Source organism: Giraffa tippelskirchi, chromosome 9, assembly GCF_054371585.1.
Source record: "Giraffa tippelskirchi isolate mGirTip1 chromosome 9, T2T-mGirTip1v1.2.pri, whole genome shotgun sequence".
In the NCBI taxonomy this organism is placed as follows: domain Eukaryota; kingdom Metazoa; phylum Chordata; class Mammalia; order Artiodactyla; family Giraffidae; genus Giraffa; species Giraffa tippelskirchi.
The window spans coordinates 163,329,638-163,347,630 of NC_137283.1; the positions used below are offsets into that span (position 1 = coordinate 163,329,638).

General features: G+C 42.6%; 1 protein-coding gene across 2 annotated transcripts in view; it reads right to left on the minus strand.

Moving 5' to 3' along the window:
- Positions 1-17,754, minus strand: part of PDE10A (phosphodiesterase 10A) — a 344,897-nt gene extending 327,143 nt beyond the window's left edge. For both annotated transcript variants that reach the window (XM_081529694.1, XM_081529715.1), the window contains exon 1: positions 17,252-17,754. The gene's annotated coding sequence lies outside the window, so the exon portion shown is untranslated. The remainder of the gene's footprint in view (positions 1-17,251) is intronic.
- Between the last annotated feature and the right edge of the window lie 239 nt (positions 17,755-17,993).

Here is a 17,993-nt window from a genome sequence, read left to right on the forward strand (position 1 = left end):
GAATTGGAAAACTTAAAAAAAAAAATGATTGTGTAAAGAGACACAAGTGGAAAGCAGAAGTGTTAGTCGCTCAGTCGTGTCTGACTCTTTGCGACCCCCTGACTGTAGCCGGTCAGGCTCCTCTGTCCATGGGATTCTCCAGGCAAGAATAGTGGAGTGGGTTGCCATTTCTTCCTCCAGGGGATCTTCCCGACCCAGGGATCGAACCCATGTCTCCTGCATTAAAGGCAGATTCTTTACCAGCTGAGCCAAGAATAAATAAGGGGAGAATAAATAAATCTTGGGCTGCCAGGGAAGCCCAAGAATAAATAATCCCCACCTGCTCCTACCACTGGGAGGCAGTAACCCAATACTCACCTAACTGGGGTGCTCAATGGGTAACCTTGAGGCCCAGCCACATGGATGCAAAGTTCGTGGGGGTCACTGTGTTAATGGGATCAGTCTTAGTAAACATCTGACTTAAGTACGTTAAAACCATTAGCTTGACAAGGTCTACAGGGGTAATAACTTCAGAGGCTTCAGAGGTGAGCTTTTTTTTTTTTTACTTAACTGCAAAGGGGAGAACAAATACTGAAAGTGTTCATATCTGTTCTCAGATAACCATGCCTGCCGTGGATTATTAGGCAGAAAAAAGTCTCAGGTTATTTTAAGGGCAAACCAGATGAGCTGCAGGCTTCTAGGTACCACCACAAGCTGGAGACAGTGGAGCAAATTTCTGCTGTTTGTGATCGAATGACCTGAGCAGTCAAGCTGTGTTTTGAAGGCAGCTGATAAGACTTTCATATATATATGTATGCATATATATATGTATATATATGTATGCATATATATATGTATATATATGTATGCATATATATGTGTGTATATATATATAATATGCCACCTGTATATGTTTTCTGAAAAAATTACTAGAAGTTGCACTCCAATTAAAAGACAAGGAAAAAAAAAAACCCAAGCCCACTCAAAACTCAAGACTGGGTTAAAAAAAAAGTGGGGGACCCTGAGGGCAAGCAAAGGTAAAGCTGAATGAAAATCACTCCTTCCCAGCATTTTCACACCCCTCCTCTATTTCTACCAATGTGTTCCACGTATTCTATACAGCTAAAGCCAAAAGCCACATTTGCTCTGAAGTCTTCCTCTATTTGAGGTCCCCTTGTCAAATACATCACTCCCTCTGATCCCAAAGGGCTTTCTGCACTATCCTCTCTACAGCATGCATACATAAATGTGAGCAAGCAGTTCAGGATTCAGGGACTCAGGCCAGCGATAGAGTACCACCCCACTTCAGAAGCTCTGGGGTTTCCCCTCCTTACACCCCACACCTCCAGAGGGAACCATCGTCCTGTGGGTCCCAGAGACGTAACAGAGGATGTGACAGGCCCCTGGGAGGAACAGACAGGAGAGAAATGCAGCCGTCAAGCAGGCAGGCAGGTGGTGAGTGCTGTGGAGGAAGGTCACAAGGGGAAGGGCTTGTGGTGTCAGGAGAGGGGTCTGGACCCTCCTGTTCCAAGTGGGCATTTGAGCAGGGACAGGAAGGGATTGAAGGAGGCAGCCTTGAGACTCTCTGGGGATGAGGGTTCAGGGCAGAAGCATCAGGAGCTGCAGTCCACGTGGTCGCAAAGAGCCAGACACACCCGAGCGACTGGACAACACCGTCGAGTCCTGGGTGCAGAGTGCGCCTGCGGTGCTGGAGGGACAGCAAAGCCCAGCGTGGCCGGGGGAGGGGCAGCGAAGGATGACCCCAGGGTTTGGCATTAGTAACTGGAAGAGTGGAAAAATGAGCTGCTGCCACCAATAAGTACTCATTTTCTAAAGAGAAAACCCAATAGCTACTTTAACACAGTAACAGCAAACCAATAAAAATGTCACGTGGGATCAAAGTCTGAGTGTGTCTCAGGGATAATTCTCCAAGCCCTATCCAAGCGCTATTGATCCAGGAAATACTGCAGAGCGCTAAAACGCCTACCCTCTAAAGCCAAGACTTTGGTTTGAACCCTAACACTGCCGCTCTCAACAGTGTAGCAACAATGAGTCATGTAACCTTCCCGAGCCTCAGTTTCCTCACCCGCCGGATGGACACACTGCATGTGTTACTCAGGATCGTACGAATTCAGGCTAAGCGTACTTAGCACTATGCCTAGGATGTAGTAAGTGCTCAGAAAGAGTCATCATCTTTATGATAAGCTAGACCTGCAGGAAACTCAGTATTTTCTTTTCACCTGGTATCAAGGGTCAAGGTAAGAAGGAGACAATAAAGGTATCTCTACATTTTTGGTAAAACTGCTACTGAAGACATGCCCATAGTTTTCAGATCCCTTTATGTGAAACTCACAAAATGAACTTTTCCAGATTTAGTTATGACAGGGAAATAAGTGTTCTTTTATGAGAAAGTTACAGCTGCACCAGTCCTAGCACGGGATGGACCACACAGTGAGAAGCCTCTCATTTTGAATTAACTCGTCCTGTTGTCTGTTTTGCTATAGTTTTCAGGAAACATGAAGGTAAGCGTGTCCTCATATGAAGCAACTCGACCAGCTTTCTGACGGTAACGGCCTTAGCCCTTCGGTTATCTCATGCTCTCCCCCTCCCTGCTTTACCACCGGGGTTTTTCCCAGTTTTAAGCCAACTCCAAACGGCGTCCTGGCAGCCCTTTGCCTTCTGACGGCTCTCTCAGCACCTCCGCTCTCGGGTCCCCGGCCCCCAGGGACAGTTCTCTGGGACGCCAGTCGTCTGTCTGGATGACTGACCAGCACCTGCTCTTAAGCCCACAGGTTCTCAGCGCCAAGGAAGGCTGCGCTGTTCCAGAAACGGCATGCCCTCCACTTCCTACATTCTTGATCAGGGCTACAGACATGCTTTCTTTCCTGCTGCAATCATCCTAGGAAGCTGTGTTCTCGTCTCGCTGAAAACTCCACCAGCCATGCCCCATAAAGTCAGAGATACAAAGCAAAAGCGAGCAAGAAGCTAGCCTATTCAGTCTCTTCTCTGAAGACCATGCACGACGGCGATTTACTTTCTTAGATACCGTTTTAGGTTAAAACCCCTTCGCTGAGCTGGGCAAGGGGCAGAGACTCTTCCTGTGTTTCTGGTTGCACTTCTTCACGGGATAATCTGAGATTCTGTTTTCAGTGTTGGGCTACCTGGTCCACATGTTCCATTAAACAGACTCTCCCACTAACCAACTAGCTTCCACAGTGTGCAAAGGTGTTGTCAGGATAAAAGGCAAGGTCTACAAAGTGCTTGGAATTCTCTGAATAAAAAGCACAGTAGAAGAATAGAGCGTTAGCACGCTATTATGCTCATAAAGTGTGGGTGGAATGTGCAAAGAGAAATCATGTCAAAGATGTAAGGAAACTTGAAAGTCTGAGACTTTAAAAGGCTAAGATTATTAAAACACCCAGTTGTTTGACAGGAGAAAATTAAACTGTTCTCCTGTCTCAAAAGATACAATGCCATTTTCTCATTACTTACTGTACCTCACAGTCTCTTTTTCCTGCACCAAGCTTTCAGAGAAGCCAAGAAAGCTCGATATATGAAAAACTGCTGTACAGATGAACCATAGAACGACGATCTGATCAGGAGGGGAAAGAAACAATGCTTTTTTGCCAAAAACAGCACCTATAGTCATGGGTTACCTGTAGGACCCAATGCAACACCCAGGTGCCCAGGCAATGTTCACCTCTTATTCGTGGATATGGCATGAGGCTTTGGGTCCATGAAAGTTGGGGAAATGAAGCTGAGACATCAGCTTAGACCTGGGACTCTGCAGGAGCTGCGTCCCCACGGAAAAGGAAGCTAGAAGGATCTATTCACCGGAAAGAGAGACTGCAGGCAGCACATGCTTCCCTGGTCTCTCGGTGAAAGAAAGATCTCTGAGGAGTAAAACGTGATGACTGCATGGATTTAGAATCTAACTTACACTGTGTCTGTGTGGTGTGGGAACCCACCCCCTGGGGCAAAAAAAGCCTAAGGATGGTTCACAGGGAGGTTTTGCTCCTGGGCCACCTGCCAAAAGTAAAATAATACCCATCTGGAGGAATGTGGCCACCACCTAAGCCACACATGCTTCCCGGTGAAAAGGTACCAACGTGAGAAATGACAGCACGGGAGGCAAATACACACAGAGGCTTTGTACATACAGCAAACCAAAGACTAGCATTCCCCCCACTTCACAAACTAGGACAAGAGAGAAAATGACAGGTGTACTTGAAATTCTTAGATAGGAAAGGACTGAGAACCACAAAGCAAAAATGCTATGAAGAAAGAGGCAGGCGGATTTGAAAAAGAACCAAATAATAGCTTCTGGAAATGGACATGTAGGCACTGAAAATAGGAAAAGAAATAAGCAGCACACTGAATGACGTAAATGAGAGAGAACTGGTGAACCAGAAGGTGGAACGGAAGATTACCTAGAACACAACCGGACTGAAGAGTTAGGACATGCGAAAGGAACTGTTACGAGACAAGGCGCACAGACGGGCTGCCCGCATGTTCCCAGTCTGAGCACCCGAGGAGGAGATGAGGAGCATGGCCAAGACAGAGGCAACGGCAGAGACTTCTCAGGACTGCTGAATGTCAAGACCTCTCACACTGGAGGAGCACAACAGTTCCCGGCAGGATAAATATCCACACACTTGGTACTTAATTCTGCATTCGTCAGGGGGCTCCAGAGAAACAGAATCAATAATATATATAAAGAGGATTCTTTTAAGGAATTGCCTCATGTAATTGTCATCTGTCCCAGTTTGGGGGTGAGGGCTGGAGGCTGCTGTAGACACAGGAGGAGCTGACACTACAGCCCAAGGCCCCAGGCAGGATTCTCTTAGGAGCCACACCCTAAAAGTGAAAATCAGTCGTTTCTGACTCTTTGCAACCCCATGGACTACACAGTCCATGGAATTCCCCAGGCCAGAATACTGGAGTGGGTAGCCTTTCCCTTCTCCAAGGGATCTTCCCAACCCAGGGATCGAACCCAGGTCTCCCACACTGCAGGTGGATTCTTTACCAGCTGAGCCACCAGGGAAGCCCATGAAGGGCAATCTGACTTACTCAGTCTGCCAATTTACAGGCGAATCCCATCCAAAATTACCCTCTCAGAAACACCGGGAATAATCTTTGACCAAATGGTCCAGTCGAGTCAACACATAATAATGAAATTAACAATCACAGACTTTAAGTGAAATTACAAAACTCCAAAGGACAAAAGAAAAAAGTTAAATAACCAGAGAAGGAAGACATTTGATCTGAGAAGGAACAAAATGGGCCTACGGGAACTTCTTCACTGATCAGAAAATATTTATAGTATCTTCAAAGTGTTGAGGAAAAATAACGGTTAACAGAATTTTTTTTACTCAATCTATTATTCAAGAGTATGGAAAAAATAAAGAATATTATAGGAACTCAAGGACTAAGAGAGTTTTTGACTCCTAGCTCAGAATGTTTCTCAGGAGATGGAAACTGCACTCAGAAAAAAGTGGTCACCAGAGTAACAGTAGCAAAAGCATGAGCAAATCGAAGAAGGCACAGATATGGGTACTTTTCAGAAAGAATCACTGAAATGTAATCATTCCTCCAGTTTCATTGTTGTCATTGGTATTATTATTGGTGCTGGTGGTTAAAACAAAACCACTCTACATTTACTAGATGTACTGTTAGTCACTCAGTTGTGTCCGACTTTTGGTGACCCCATGGACTGGAGAGTCTGCCAGGCTCCTCTGTCCATGGAATTCTCCAGGAAAGAATACTGGAGTGGGTTCTCGTGCCCTTTTCCAGGAATTTACTAGACGGGTAACAACTAAAATGTTGTTGACAAAGATCTACATCATCCAAAACTGTTAATGGAAGTTTGATGGTAACACAATTCAAGAGGGATTTGACAGTAGTAAAGTTGAGTATAGGTGTACCTTACTACCTAGCAACTTTACTTCATGAACAATAATTTTTTTAAAAAAAAGGATATCATCTTATAACATTTAAAAGTAAGCACAACAATGCTATGTATTGTACAGAAAAATATATATACATACAGTAGAAATTTTAAAATGTGCATGTGAACAAAAGCTGCTAAATTTAGGTGAGTGGATTCTTATGGTGCGGGCAGGAAGGAAGTGGGATTGATTATGGGGACACAGGAAGACCTATTTATATCTTTTATGATTTACTATTTTAAAAAATCTGCAGACTATGACTTCTAAATTTACAAGACCACAAATTATAGGCAAAAAGGTTTTTCCTGGAGATTTTATTTCCATTTTTCTGATACTTCATTTGCAAAGATGACATATTGAGACTGTAAAATGCATATTGCGATGAAGTGTTGGCAGCGAGGTATGAAAGAGCAATGGGGTTTAAACAAAGCCTCATGTGTTTGGTGTAGATCAGGATAATCATCACGGCAAGGGGCACCTATTGATGCCTAAGGACTTCATTCCAGTCCTTTCCATCTCCAAATTCTCTTAATCATTACGATGGCAATCACTCAAAGGGGGCACTGGTAGTAACCCCCTTTCACTGGAAAATAATGAAGTACAAAATGAAGCAACCTGCCCATGAGAGATGCACCTTGACCCAAACCCAACACATCTGACTCCAGAACTAACTATGTCCATTGGGCTAAATCAAGCGGTCCTCACACAGGCACAAGACCACTGCACTTGGCCTCTAGCTTCTGACTATGTATTTTAGGATAAGCTTACGAGCAAATGGATCAGCGTGTATCTCACAATGATGACCACCGCAGATTAGACTTAGATCTCTGGCCACTGGCCGGCAATCAGTTCAGCAAGACTGTTCCCTGAACAGGGCCCCCTGTGTGGACAACTGGCTCCTACACATCTTGCTTCCAGCACCGCTTGTCTCCCTTCTCTGTGCCATCCCAGCTCCCAACACACATACCATGAAGCACGGTGGAAGTGTAGGCTTACCATCCTAGTTCACGGACAGAAAACGGAAACTCAGTACTGCCTGTTGGGATGAACTGAGAATAAATCAGATAACGTACCCTGAGTGTCCAACACTTGCCAAGAGGTGTTCAAGTAGTGCCTGCTCTGATGTCACCTTATCTTTTTTATAGAGGAAAACAGTTCCTAGTGAGCTATTCTGGAACCCAGTGATGAGCCTGTGTCTTAGCTGTCATTCATTATTACTGAGGTGAGTGAACCATTCATTCCCTTACTAGTAACTGTGCACCGACAGAGTACTCATTTCCACCCTGGGCGCTAGGAATAAGTCCATGATATTCTAGCGGACCTGTTTTATTAATGTTCCCGGATAGGTCACTTTTTACAATGCTTCTATTGTGCAGTCTTTTTAGTTGCACAGGACTACAGAAATAGGGGGCCAGGGTTCCCGTGTACCTGTTTGCTCTACTGCTAACACTTCACACCTTCTTAAAGAAACTGGCATTGGTCCCACACTACTAACCAGATTACATTTCTCAAGTTCTACTTTGAGGACTGTTCTGAAAGCACCTCTCCTGCTCGTCTTTGATTTTCACTTGAGGCTGTCCCCACATCAACCCTCTGCCTGCAGTGTCGAGTGGGGAGAGCTGAAGAGATCTAACTTATCACATCAGTCTGTGTGCATGAGCCTCAGTTTCTGATCTCATCAATGGGAGCAATGCACTCTTGCAGGTAGTGTAGACACCGTCACAGGCTCTCCAGGTTATCATATTGATTTAACACAATAAACAACACAGCATAAGCCACTTACTAAACTAGCATCAATCGCAGAGCTAAGTGAAAAGCTGGGATTCAGTGGAGATGCTCTGACTCCCTAGTTTATCTTCAACAAGAACATTACTCATTATCTTCATTTATAGATGAGAAAATAGAGGTTCCATGTGATTAGGCCAACTTTATTTTTATTCTAATGAACATTCCATCTAGGACATGGACAAACTGCAGAGGCAGTATTACCTACGTTTATGCACAGACAAGTAAATGGGGATGAACATATGCAACCAAAGAGTTGACTGTGAATTTCGGATGGTGATTTATCACTTCCCTATACCTCCAGGTTCCCTAACTCAGCAGCGTCCACAGGACTGGAAAAGGTCAGTTTTCGTTCCAATCCCAGAGAAAGGCAATAACAAAGAGTGTTCAAACTACCACACAATTGCACTCATCTGACACACTAGCAAAGTAATGCTCAAAGTTCTCCAAGCTAGGCTTCAACAGTATGTGAACTGAGAACTTCCAGAGGTTCAAGCTGTATTTAGAAAAGGCAGAGGAACCAGAGATCAAACTGCCAACATCCGATGGATCATAGAACTAGCAAGAGAGCTCCAGAAAAACATCTACTTCTGCTTTATTGACTATGCCAAAACCTTTGACTATGTGGATCACAACAAACTGTGGAAATTTCTTCAATAGATGGGGAGAATTTTCTTAGAAATCTGTATCTATGTCAAAAAGCAATAGTTAGAATCAGACATGGAACAATGGATTGGTTTCAAACTGGGAAAGGAGTACATCAAGGCTGTATATTGTCACTTGGCTTATTTAACTTATATGCAGGGTTCAATTCAGTTCAGTCGCTCAGTCATGTCTGACTCTTTGCGACCCCGTGAATTGCAGCACGCCAGGCCTCTCTGTCCATCACAAACTCCCAGAGTCTACCCAAACCCACATCCATCGAGTCGGTGATGCCATCCAACCATCTCATCCGCTGTCGTCCCCTTCTCCTCCTGCCCCCAATCCTTCCCAGCATTAGGGTCTTTTCCAATGAGTCAGCTCTTCACATCAGGTGGCCAAAGAATTGGACTTTCAGCTTCAACATCAGTCCTTCCAATGAACACCCAGGATTGATCTCTTTTAGGATGGATTGATTGGATCTCCTTGCAGTCCAAGGGACTCTCAAGAGTCTTCTCCAACACCACACTTCAAAAGCATCAATTCTGCGGTGCTCAGCTTTCTTCACCGTCCAACTCTCACATCCATACATGACCACTGGAAAAACCATAGCCTTGACTAGTCGGACTTTTGTTGGCAAAGTAATGTATCTGCTTTTAAATATGCTATCTAGGTTGGCTATAACCTTCCTTCCAAGGAGTAAGCGTCTTTTAATTTCATGGCTGCAGTCACCATCAGCAGTGATTCTGGAGCCCAAAAAAATAAAGTCAGACACTGTTTCCACTGTTTCCCCATCTATTTCCCATGGAGTGATGGGACCAGATGCCATGATCTTAGTTTTCTGAACGCTGAGCTTTAAGCCAACTTTTTCACTCTCCTCTTTCACTTTCATCAACAGGCTCTTTAGTTCTTCTTCACTTTCTGCCATAAGGGTGGTGTCATCCGCATATCTGAGGTTATTGATATTTCTCCCAGCAATCTTGATTCCAGCTTGTGTTTCTTTCAGCCCAGCGTTTCTCATGATGTACTCTGCATATAAGTTAAGTAAGCAGGATGACAATATACAGCCTTGACGGACTCCTTTTCCTATTTGGAACCAGTCTGTTGTTCCATGTCCAGTTCTAACTGTTGTTTCCTGACCTGTATACAGGTTTCTCAAGAGACAGGTCAGATGGTCTGGTATTCCCATCTCTTTCAGAATTGTCCACAGTTTATTGTGATCCACACAGTCAAAGGCTTTGGCATAGTCAATAAAGCAGAAATAGATGTTTTTCTGGAACTCTCTTGCTTTTTCAATGATCCAGCGGATATTGGCAATTTGATCTCTGGTTCCTCTGCCTTTTCTAAAACCAGCTTGAACATCTGGAAGTTCACGGTTCACGTATTGCTGAAGCCTGGCTTGGAGAATTTTGAGCATTACTTTACTAGCATGTGAGATGAGTGCAATTGTGTGGTAGTTTGAGCATTCTTTGGCATTGCCTTTCTTTGGGATTGGAATGAAAACTGACCTTTTCCAGTCCTGTGGCCACTGCTGAGTTTTCCAAATTTGCTGGCATATCGAGTGCAGCACTTTCACAGCATCACCTTTGAGGATTTGAAATAGCTCAACTGGAATTCCATCACCTCCACTAGCTTTGTTCGTAGTGATGCTTTCTAAGGCCCACTTGACTTCACATTCCAGGATGTCTGGCTCTAGGTGAGTGATCACACCATCGTTGATTATCTGGGTCGTGAAGATCTTTTTTGTACTGTTCTTCTGTGTATTCTTGCCACCTCTTCTTAATATCTTTTGCTTCTGTTAGGTCCATACCATTTCTGTCCTATCGAGCCTATCTTTGCATGAAATGTTCCTTTGGTATCTCTAATTTTCTTGAAGAGATCTCTAGTCTTTCCCAATCTGTTGTTTTCCTCTATTTCTTTGCACTGATCGCTGAGGAAGGCTTTCTTATCTCTCCTTGCTATTCTTTGGAACTCTGCATTCAGATGGGAATATCTTTCCTTTTCTCCTTTGCTTTTTGCTTCTCTTCTCTTCCCAGCTATCTGTAAGGCCTCCTCAGACAGCCATTTTGCTTTTTTGCATTTCTCTTCCATGGGGATTTTCTTGATCCCTGTCTCCTGTACAATGTCACGAACTTCTGTCCATAGTTCATCAGGCACTCTGCCTATCAGATCTAGTCCCTTAAATCTATTTGTCACTTCTACTGTATACTCATAAGGGATTTGATCTAGGTCATACCTGAATGGACTAGTGGTTTTCCCTACTTTCTTCAATTTAAGTCTGAATTTGGCAATAAGCAGTTCATGATCTGAGCCACAGTCTGCTCCTGGTCTTGTTTTTGCTGACTGTATAGAGCTTCTCCATCTTTGGCTGCAATGAATATAATCAGGGTAATATAATATAATCAGGGTAAATAATAATATGCAGGGTACATCATGTGAAACGTCAGGCTGGATGAAGCATTGCTGGAATCAAGATTGCTGGGAGAAATATCAATAACCTCAGATATGAGGATGACACTACTTTTATGGTAGAAAGCAAAGAGGAACTGAAGAGCCTCTTGATGAAGGTGAATGGGGAGAGTGAAAAAGCTGGCTTAAAACTCAACATTCAAAAAACTAAGATCATGGCATCTGGTTCCATCACTTCATGGCAAATAGATGGGGAAACAATGGAAACAGTGACAGACTTTCTTTTCTTGGGCTCCAAAATCACTACAGATGGTGACTGCAGCGATGAAATTAAAAGACAGTGCTCCTTGAAAGAAAAGCTATGACCAAGCTAGACAGCGTACTAAAAGGCAGAGACATTTCTTTACCGACAAAGGTCTGTCTAGTTAAAGCTATGGTTTTTCCAGTAGTCATGTATGAATGTGAGAGTTGGACCATAAAGAAAGCTGAGCACTGAAGAATTGATGCTTTTGAACTGTGGTGTTGGAGAAGACTCTTGAGAGTCCCCTGGACAGCAAGGAGATCCAACAAGTCCATCCTAAAGGAAATCAGTCCTGCATAGTCATTGGAAGGACTGATGTTGAAGCTGAAACTCTAATACTTTGGCCACCTGATGTGAAGAACTGACTCATTGGAAAAGACCCTGATGCTGGGAAAGACTGAAGGCAGGAGGAGAAGGGGACGACAGAGGATGAGATGGTTGGATGGTATCATTGACTCGATGGACATGAGTTTGAGCAAGCTCCGGGAGTTGGTGATGGACAGGGAGGCTGGTGTGCTGCAGTCCATGGGGTGGCAAAGAGTGGGACATGCCTGAGTGACTAAAGTGAACTGAATACTGCCAGGTGGCGCTAGTGGTAAAGAATGTGCCTGCCAAGACAGGAGACTGAAGAGATGCAGGTTCCATCACTGGGTTGGGAATATCCCCTGGAGGAAGATATGGCAACCCACTCCAGCATTCTTGCCTGGAGAATCCCATGGACAGAGGAGCCTGGCGGGTTACAGTCCATAAGGTGACAAAGAGTTGGACACGACTGAAGTGATTTAGCATGCTTGCATGCAATATTGTCTATACGGTAACACGGAGAGTTCAGGGTAATCTATTTGAAACTGGTATTTTCAAAAAATGGTTTTACAGTCTCTCAGGAAAATGGCAGAAATAATATAAGACTCCAGATTCTTTGCAAATTTCTGACATAATCCATGTTTATAAATAGTAATGTCTACAGAAAAAAGCATCCCAAATTCATCCAATTCTTATAGAGCAAACTCATTGGAACAGATGAGGCAGGCAAGCTTGCATTTTCACATCAACTATAATTAAAGATCTCATAGTAAAGACTGAGCCAATTTTTAAACATTTTAAAAACAGTTTTGCATATTGGTACATGTTTCCTTAATTTTAATTTTAGTCTTCTTAGTATTTCACCAAGTTACTCTATAAATTTTTCCATGATATCTCACTTTAAATGGTTTCATAGTTTATGTTATTTGTGTCAGAAAGAGTACTGATATTACTAATATCTTTTTGATATGTCTTACACATATTTATGAAATAAAAAAGCACAAACCTCATGTTTTTTTTACAAGCTTGAAAGCAAAATTTATTTTTTTCCCCTTAAGTGTATACTCAAAATTCATTGTGAGTCATTATCTTGCTGACATGCGCCACAGAGAGATATCAATGTATTTCAGGGTAAGATGTCACTTCATATCCTTGGGGTGTTACATGACATATAGCAGATGCATATAACATCTTTTTCAAAAAAAAAAAAAAAAAGCCTGAATTCTGAAGCACATTCTGCCCAGAGTTTGCACAAGGTATTGTGGACCAGTATTCTCTTTTTAGTACTTTGAGTCACTTATTTTTGGTAAGTTTCTAGTAGTGAGATTTCTGACCTAAAGGGTACAAACGTTTTTATTTAAAAGTATCCTGATTTCGGAGAAGGCAATGGCACCCCACTCTAGTACTCTTGCCTGGAGAATCCCAGGGACGGCGGAGCCTGATGGGTTGCCGTCTATGGGGTCGCACAGAGTCGGACACGACTGAAGCGACTTAGCAGTAGCAGCATCCTGATTTATAATATTATTGGGAATTTTTCAGGATAACTATTCCCTTGAAACCTCTTCTGCATTCAATTTCATTTTTAGAATAGCTTTTGCTAGTTTAACAGGATGCAAATAGTAGTTCATTGGTATTTTAATTATCTTTTATCTAGACACAAGCCAATTTAATGATTTTTTCTAAATGATGAGCTCAGTAGGAATAATCTCTTGACATTAGACACTTAGAGTTGTGGGAAAGTTCATGTTATGGTTTCTTTACGTAAAGTGTCTTTGAATTTTCTTTACACACATTCTTTATTTTTAATTACTTGTATAATGTGCTGTATATATTGACCCTTGACCATCATATTTATCACAGATGTTTTTCCACAATTATTTTTTCACTTCTAGTTGTACTTTAGTTGTATTGATTTTCACTGTACAAAATTCAGGTCTTTGCACTTTTAATTTGTAATTCCTTAAAATGCTTCCTTTAGTAGAAAACTGTCAGTTTTGAAAGGCTAATTCATATCCTTTCAAAACTAAGAATATTTTTATAGTTTTCTTGACTTAATAAATGCCTGATACAGATATGATTAGAAAACTTACTTCATTCCCAGTAAACCACTAATGTGCCAGCCTGTAAAGTCATATCCGGCTCTCTGTGACCCCATGGACTGTAGCCTACCAGACTCCTCTGTCCATGGGATTTCCCAGGCAAGAGTACTGGAGTGGGTTGCCATTTCCTTCTCCAGGGGCTCCTTCCCATCCAGGGATCAAACCTGGGTCTCCAGCATTGCAGGCAGATGCTTTACTGTCTGAGCCACCAGGGAAGCCCTGTAAATCACTACTTCCCCATAAATGCATTTAATTCACAATACAGAATTCAGTCAAATAATGTTAAAATCCAGGCTTGGCTTATTGATTAAAACAACATTGATCTTTACCTTTTTCTAGTTCTTTATAAACATTTTTACGACTTTGAGGTTATTGTTTATTACATGAAAATTTCTTTGCAACTATTTCAACACAGTCCAGCACAAGATTAGGGGCATGCACTCATACAGTGCTTCTAACTTAGTGACTGGCACGTGCCTCTCAGCTCCAAGGGGTAAGAAAGACATATTAGAATTGATCCTTGCACTCAAGTATTTTTCACTTTGTTTAGAAGGCCAGAAAACATTGAAAATCAAGGCAGAAAATCATAAGCACAAAAGGAATCTCCAGGGGATCTTCCCAATCCAGGGATCAAACCCAGGTCTCCCCCATTGCAGGCAGATTCTTAACTGACTGAGCCACCAGGGAAACAAAAAAAGAAATAATAGACATTAAATGTCTGGTTGAGAGAAGGACAAGAACAGGGTGAGTATACTAGTTAGGTGACTCAGCTCAGATTTATTCTCTAAATGCTGTTTTATAAACATGAGTTTTAAAACAGACCCAGTAAAAGAGGCCACGATAAATGAATAGAGAAGAAACTGAGACCTTAGGAAGTAAATTCAACAACGTTAAATTAAAGCTGGGGCCACAGCATCCAATTATCTGCTCTGCTTTACTTTCAAAGAAAGTGGCTATAGCATCAAAATATGTTTGAGCTCCCAGGCAAGTGAAGTCATGAGGAAAATGTAAGCTCACAGTGTGCACATGATTGAAAAAAGACCATTTGCTAGAAGAAAATGGATAGGCCTGGACAGTTGTGTTCAAAACTCATACTTACACTCAGTAACATCCCTAAAGCACACAGGATAATAAGCATCCTCTCAAAGCAAAGCAATCACACAACTCAAGAGTGCAATCCATAAAGGAGACAAAGTCACATGGGGGCCAGAAAGCCAAGTTTCTGATCATTTAACTTGATTTCAGGACAGTATTTAAAATAGTTAATATGTTGAAAATAACAATGCATGAGAACTAAGGTATGATCACGACTGCTTGAAGTGGTTGTTAAAAATTAGACTTTTCAAAGTTTTTTAAAAAATAAACAGTAAATAAAATTTACTGAATACTTTCTCACATCCATTATGATGATCACTGGGTTTTTCTCCTTCACTAGAGGATATGGTAGATTACATCAACATTTGTCAACTGAACAATGTACAAATGTCCATGCAACTTGGTCTTAGTTTTTTAAAAAATTCAGTCAGTCCAATATGCTATTCTTTAAAGAATTATTGCTTATGTATTCATAGGAGGGGCTGGTTTACAATTTTTCCGTATGTCCTTTCCTGCCATTTCCTTTAATATCAGAAATACCACATGAAAGTCCTTGTAAGTGCGTGTACCACTGACTTTCACAATGAATAAAATTAGCCCCCCTGACTTACGCCACATACAAAAATCAGTTCAGATAGGGAAAAGCCCTTAACATAAAAAGACAGCTTTAAAATTCTTAGAAGAGAGTATACCTTTAGGATCTGTAAGAACAAATCATAAAAGTAATGGCTACAGAAGTGAGAACTTTAAAGTTAAAAAGTTCTGTTCATCAAAACAAACAATAAATAATTAAAATGAAACAACTCACAACAGCAAGAAGATACTTATGAATATAAATATAAATAGGAAAGAACAAATATCCAGAACATTAAAAAACCACAAATCTGTTATGGAAAACATAAAAAACCCAATAGAAAATGAGCAAAAGAAATGCCAGAGACCCCCAGAAAATACTCTAGGCCCTCCTTCTTAAATATGAACCTTTTGCTCCAAAAAGGTCCACTAGCATTTAATTGTCAATTCTACTTTTATTATTTATACTGGTTAGGTACTTAGAACATAGAAGTGTTGAGATGGCTCTTGCCCTGAAAATGGATACACAAACCATTGGAAAACATTAAGCGCTAAACTACCTAAGACTTGAGGAAAGTGGTTTGGGGTCTGTATTCCTACTTTGTTATGTGGTTTCCAACATCATAGCATGAATGTGTACTCTCTCCCTGCTGGAACTGTAAGGGTTGTATTTTTTTCTCCCCTTTCAAATATTTTTCTTCCAATGAACTTCAGAGTCTCTGGTTCCGCTAACACCACTACTGTTGTTTCAAAGTCAAGGACATGATAGAAATACTTATGTTTTCTTGTCTGTGCCAAAGGAAATAGTTAAATATGTGGGTTGTAGAAGCAAACTGTTCACAGTAACTGCTACCAACAGTAGTGGTTGAGGCAGAGATGAGGGGCGGTTATCTGGCAAGCAGCAAATCTCACAGCAGAAAACAGATGTGGAGGAGTGACACAGTGCCCAGAGGTTCAAGAAGCCCAGTGTTGAAACCCGAGTGCCCACTTCACTTTTGAGAAAGGGGTGTGTGTGTGTGTGTGTGTGTGTGTGTGTGTGTGTGTGTGTGTGTGTGTAGTTTGACCCACCTGTGAAGAGGCACCATGATTGGGAAATAGAATTACATTATCCTAAGGGACCAGCTAGAGAGGTAGAAGTGTGTGTGTGCTTAGTTGCTCAGTCGTGTCTGCCTCTTTGTGACCCCACAGACTATAGCCCACCAGGTTTCTCTGTTCATGGGATTCTCCAGGCAAGAATACTGGAGTGGGTTTGTATTTCCTACTCCAGGGGATCTTCTCCATCCAGGGACCGAACCAGCATCTCTCTCATACATCTCTCACATTGGCGGGCAGGTTCTTTACCACTAGAGCCGGCAACAGAGTGTAGCTCAATGCAAAGACTGCAGGTTAGGACTTCTAATGTATGCCATTACCACTGTGTACTTTGACCAAGTTACTAGCCCCCCTCTGCCCCGGTTTCCTCACAGGTAAAGTGAGGATAATAATAGTACCCATCAGGTAAAGCTGCTATGAGAATCAAGTGAGTTAATGCACATTAGAGGTAATACACATGAGAACTAAATTTGGCACATACAAAGTGCTCAGTTAAGACACAGCTATCATTGTCACCATCATCAAACACCACCACCCTCATCACCACTATCAGCACCACCACCACCACCACCATCATCTCATCATTATCACCTCACCACCACGTACCATGATCCTCATCACCATAATCTTTATCAACCGTATCACCATCATCATCATCCATGGGCTATTTCTTCCAGTGAAGAGATTATTAAATTATAGTCATTAAGAAACAATAAATCCAAAATAGGCAACTAAAAGCTCCTAAAATATTAAACGGACCTCAAATATTTCCAGTTGAAGGCACATTTTTACTCACTTTCCTACTGGCACACTTACAAACTAATTCTGACCCCCTCTCAAATCTAGTTTCTTTACACTTTTATTGGTGTATGAGAAACATTTCCCCTTCAAATTTCTGGTTTTTAGTATTTGCCTTCTCTGACTCTAAATGGGCAAAGAGAAACACCACCTGTTGATTCAGAAATGCCTCACATTTCCAGCTCAAACCCTGAGACTTACTCTTTCCTTAGCATTCACCAGCTACTCACATTTCCTGAAGTTTTCTGGATGGTGTTTAGGGGGAGTATGTGAGACGTGGTGTTGCTGGGATCTGGCTTGCTGGTCCTCCCTGACTGACAGGCTTCTGCGGGAGCCATCTGAAGAGCGAGTCGACTTGACAGAAGGAAGGCCCGGGTGGGCGGGAGGCGTGTGGGCACTGTGCAGAGTTGGAAGCGGCGGAAACAGGCTTTCGTTCAGTGAAGGGAAAGACGCTGACTGAGGCAGTGGAGGGTGAGAGCTGCAGTTCGTGTAGAGACCACGAGCGCACTGGAATGATTAGGAGGAATTATCCGAATTTAAGTCCTGAAATTGAAGTGGTCAAAATGGGCAAGTGACAAGCAAGAAATGACTGGAGTCCTGAGGAATTTTCAAGGATTCAGAAGACTGCGGTTGAGGGGAAACAAGGCCGGCGGAGACGGTGTGGGGAGTTCCGAGGGGTCGGGGGCGGCCTTGCGAGGCCTCACGTCCACTCCACCCATGGGCCATTGCGGACAGAGTGGTTGGACCGGAAGCACTTAGCCTTCGGCTTCCGGTTGGCCTTGGAAGGCCTCGGGTTACAGCTTGCGACTGCCTTTGGTTCCTTTTCAGATGCCACCTTTCACCTCCTGTCTGAGGCGCAAATTTGAACTTTAGGTCACAGTTGTCTCTGAGGCTGTGGGCTGACCTCCTCCAAGTGTCACACAGCTGGGAGTGCCTCCCTGGGGAAATCGGGCAGATGAGCAGTCATGATTG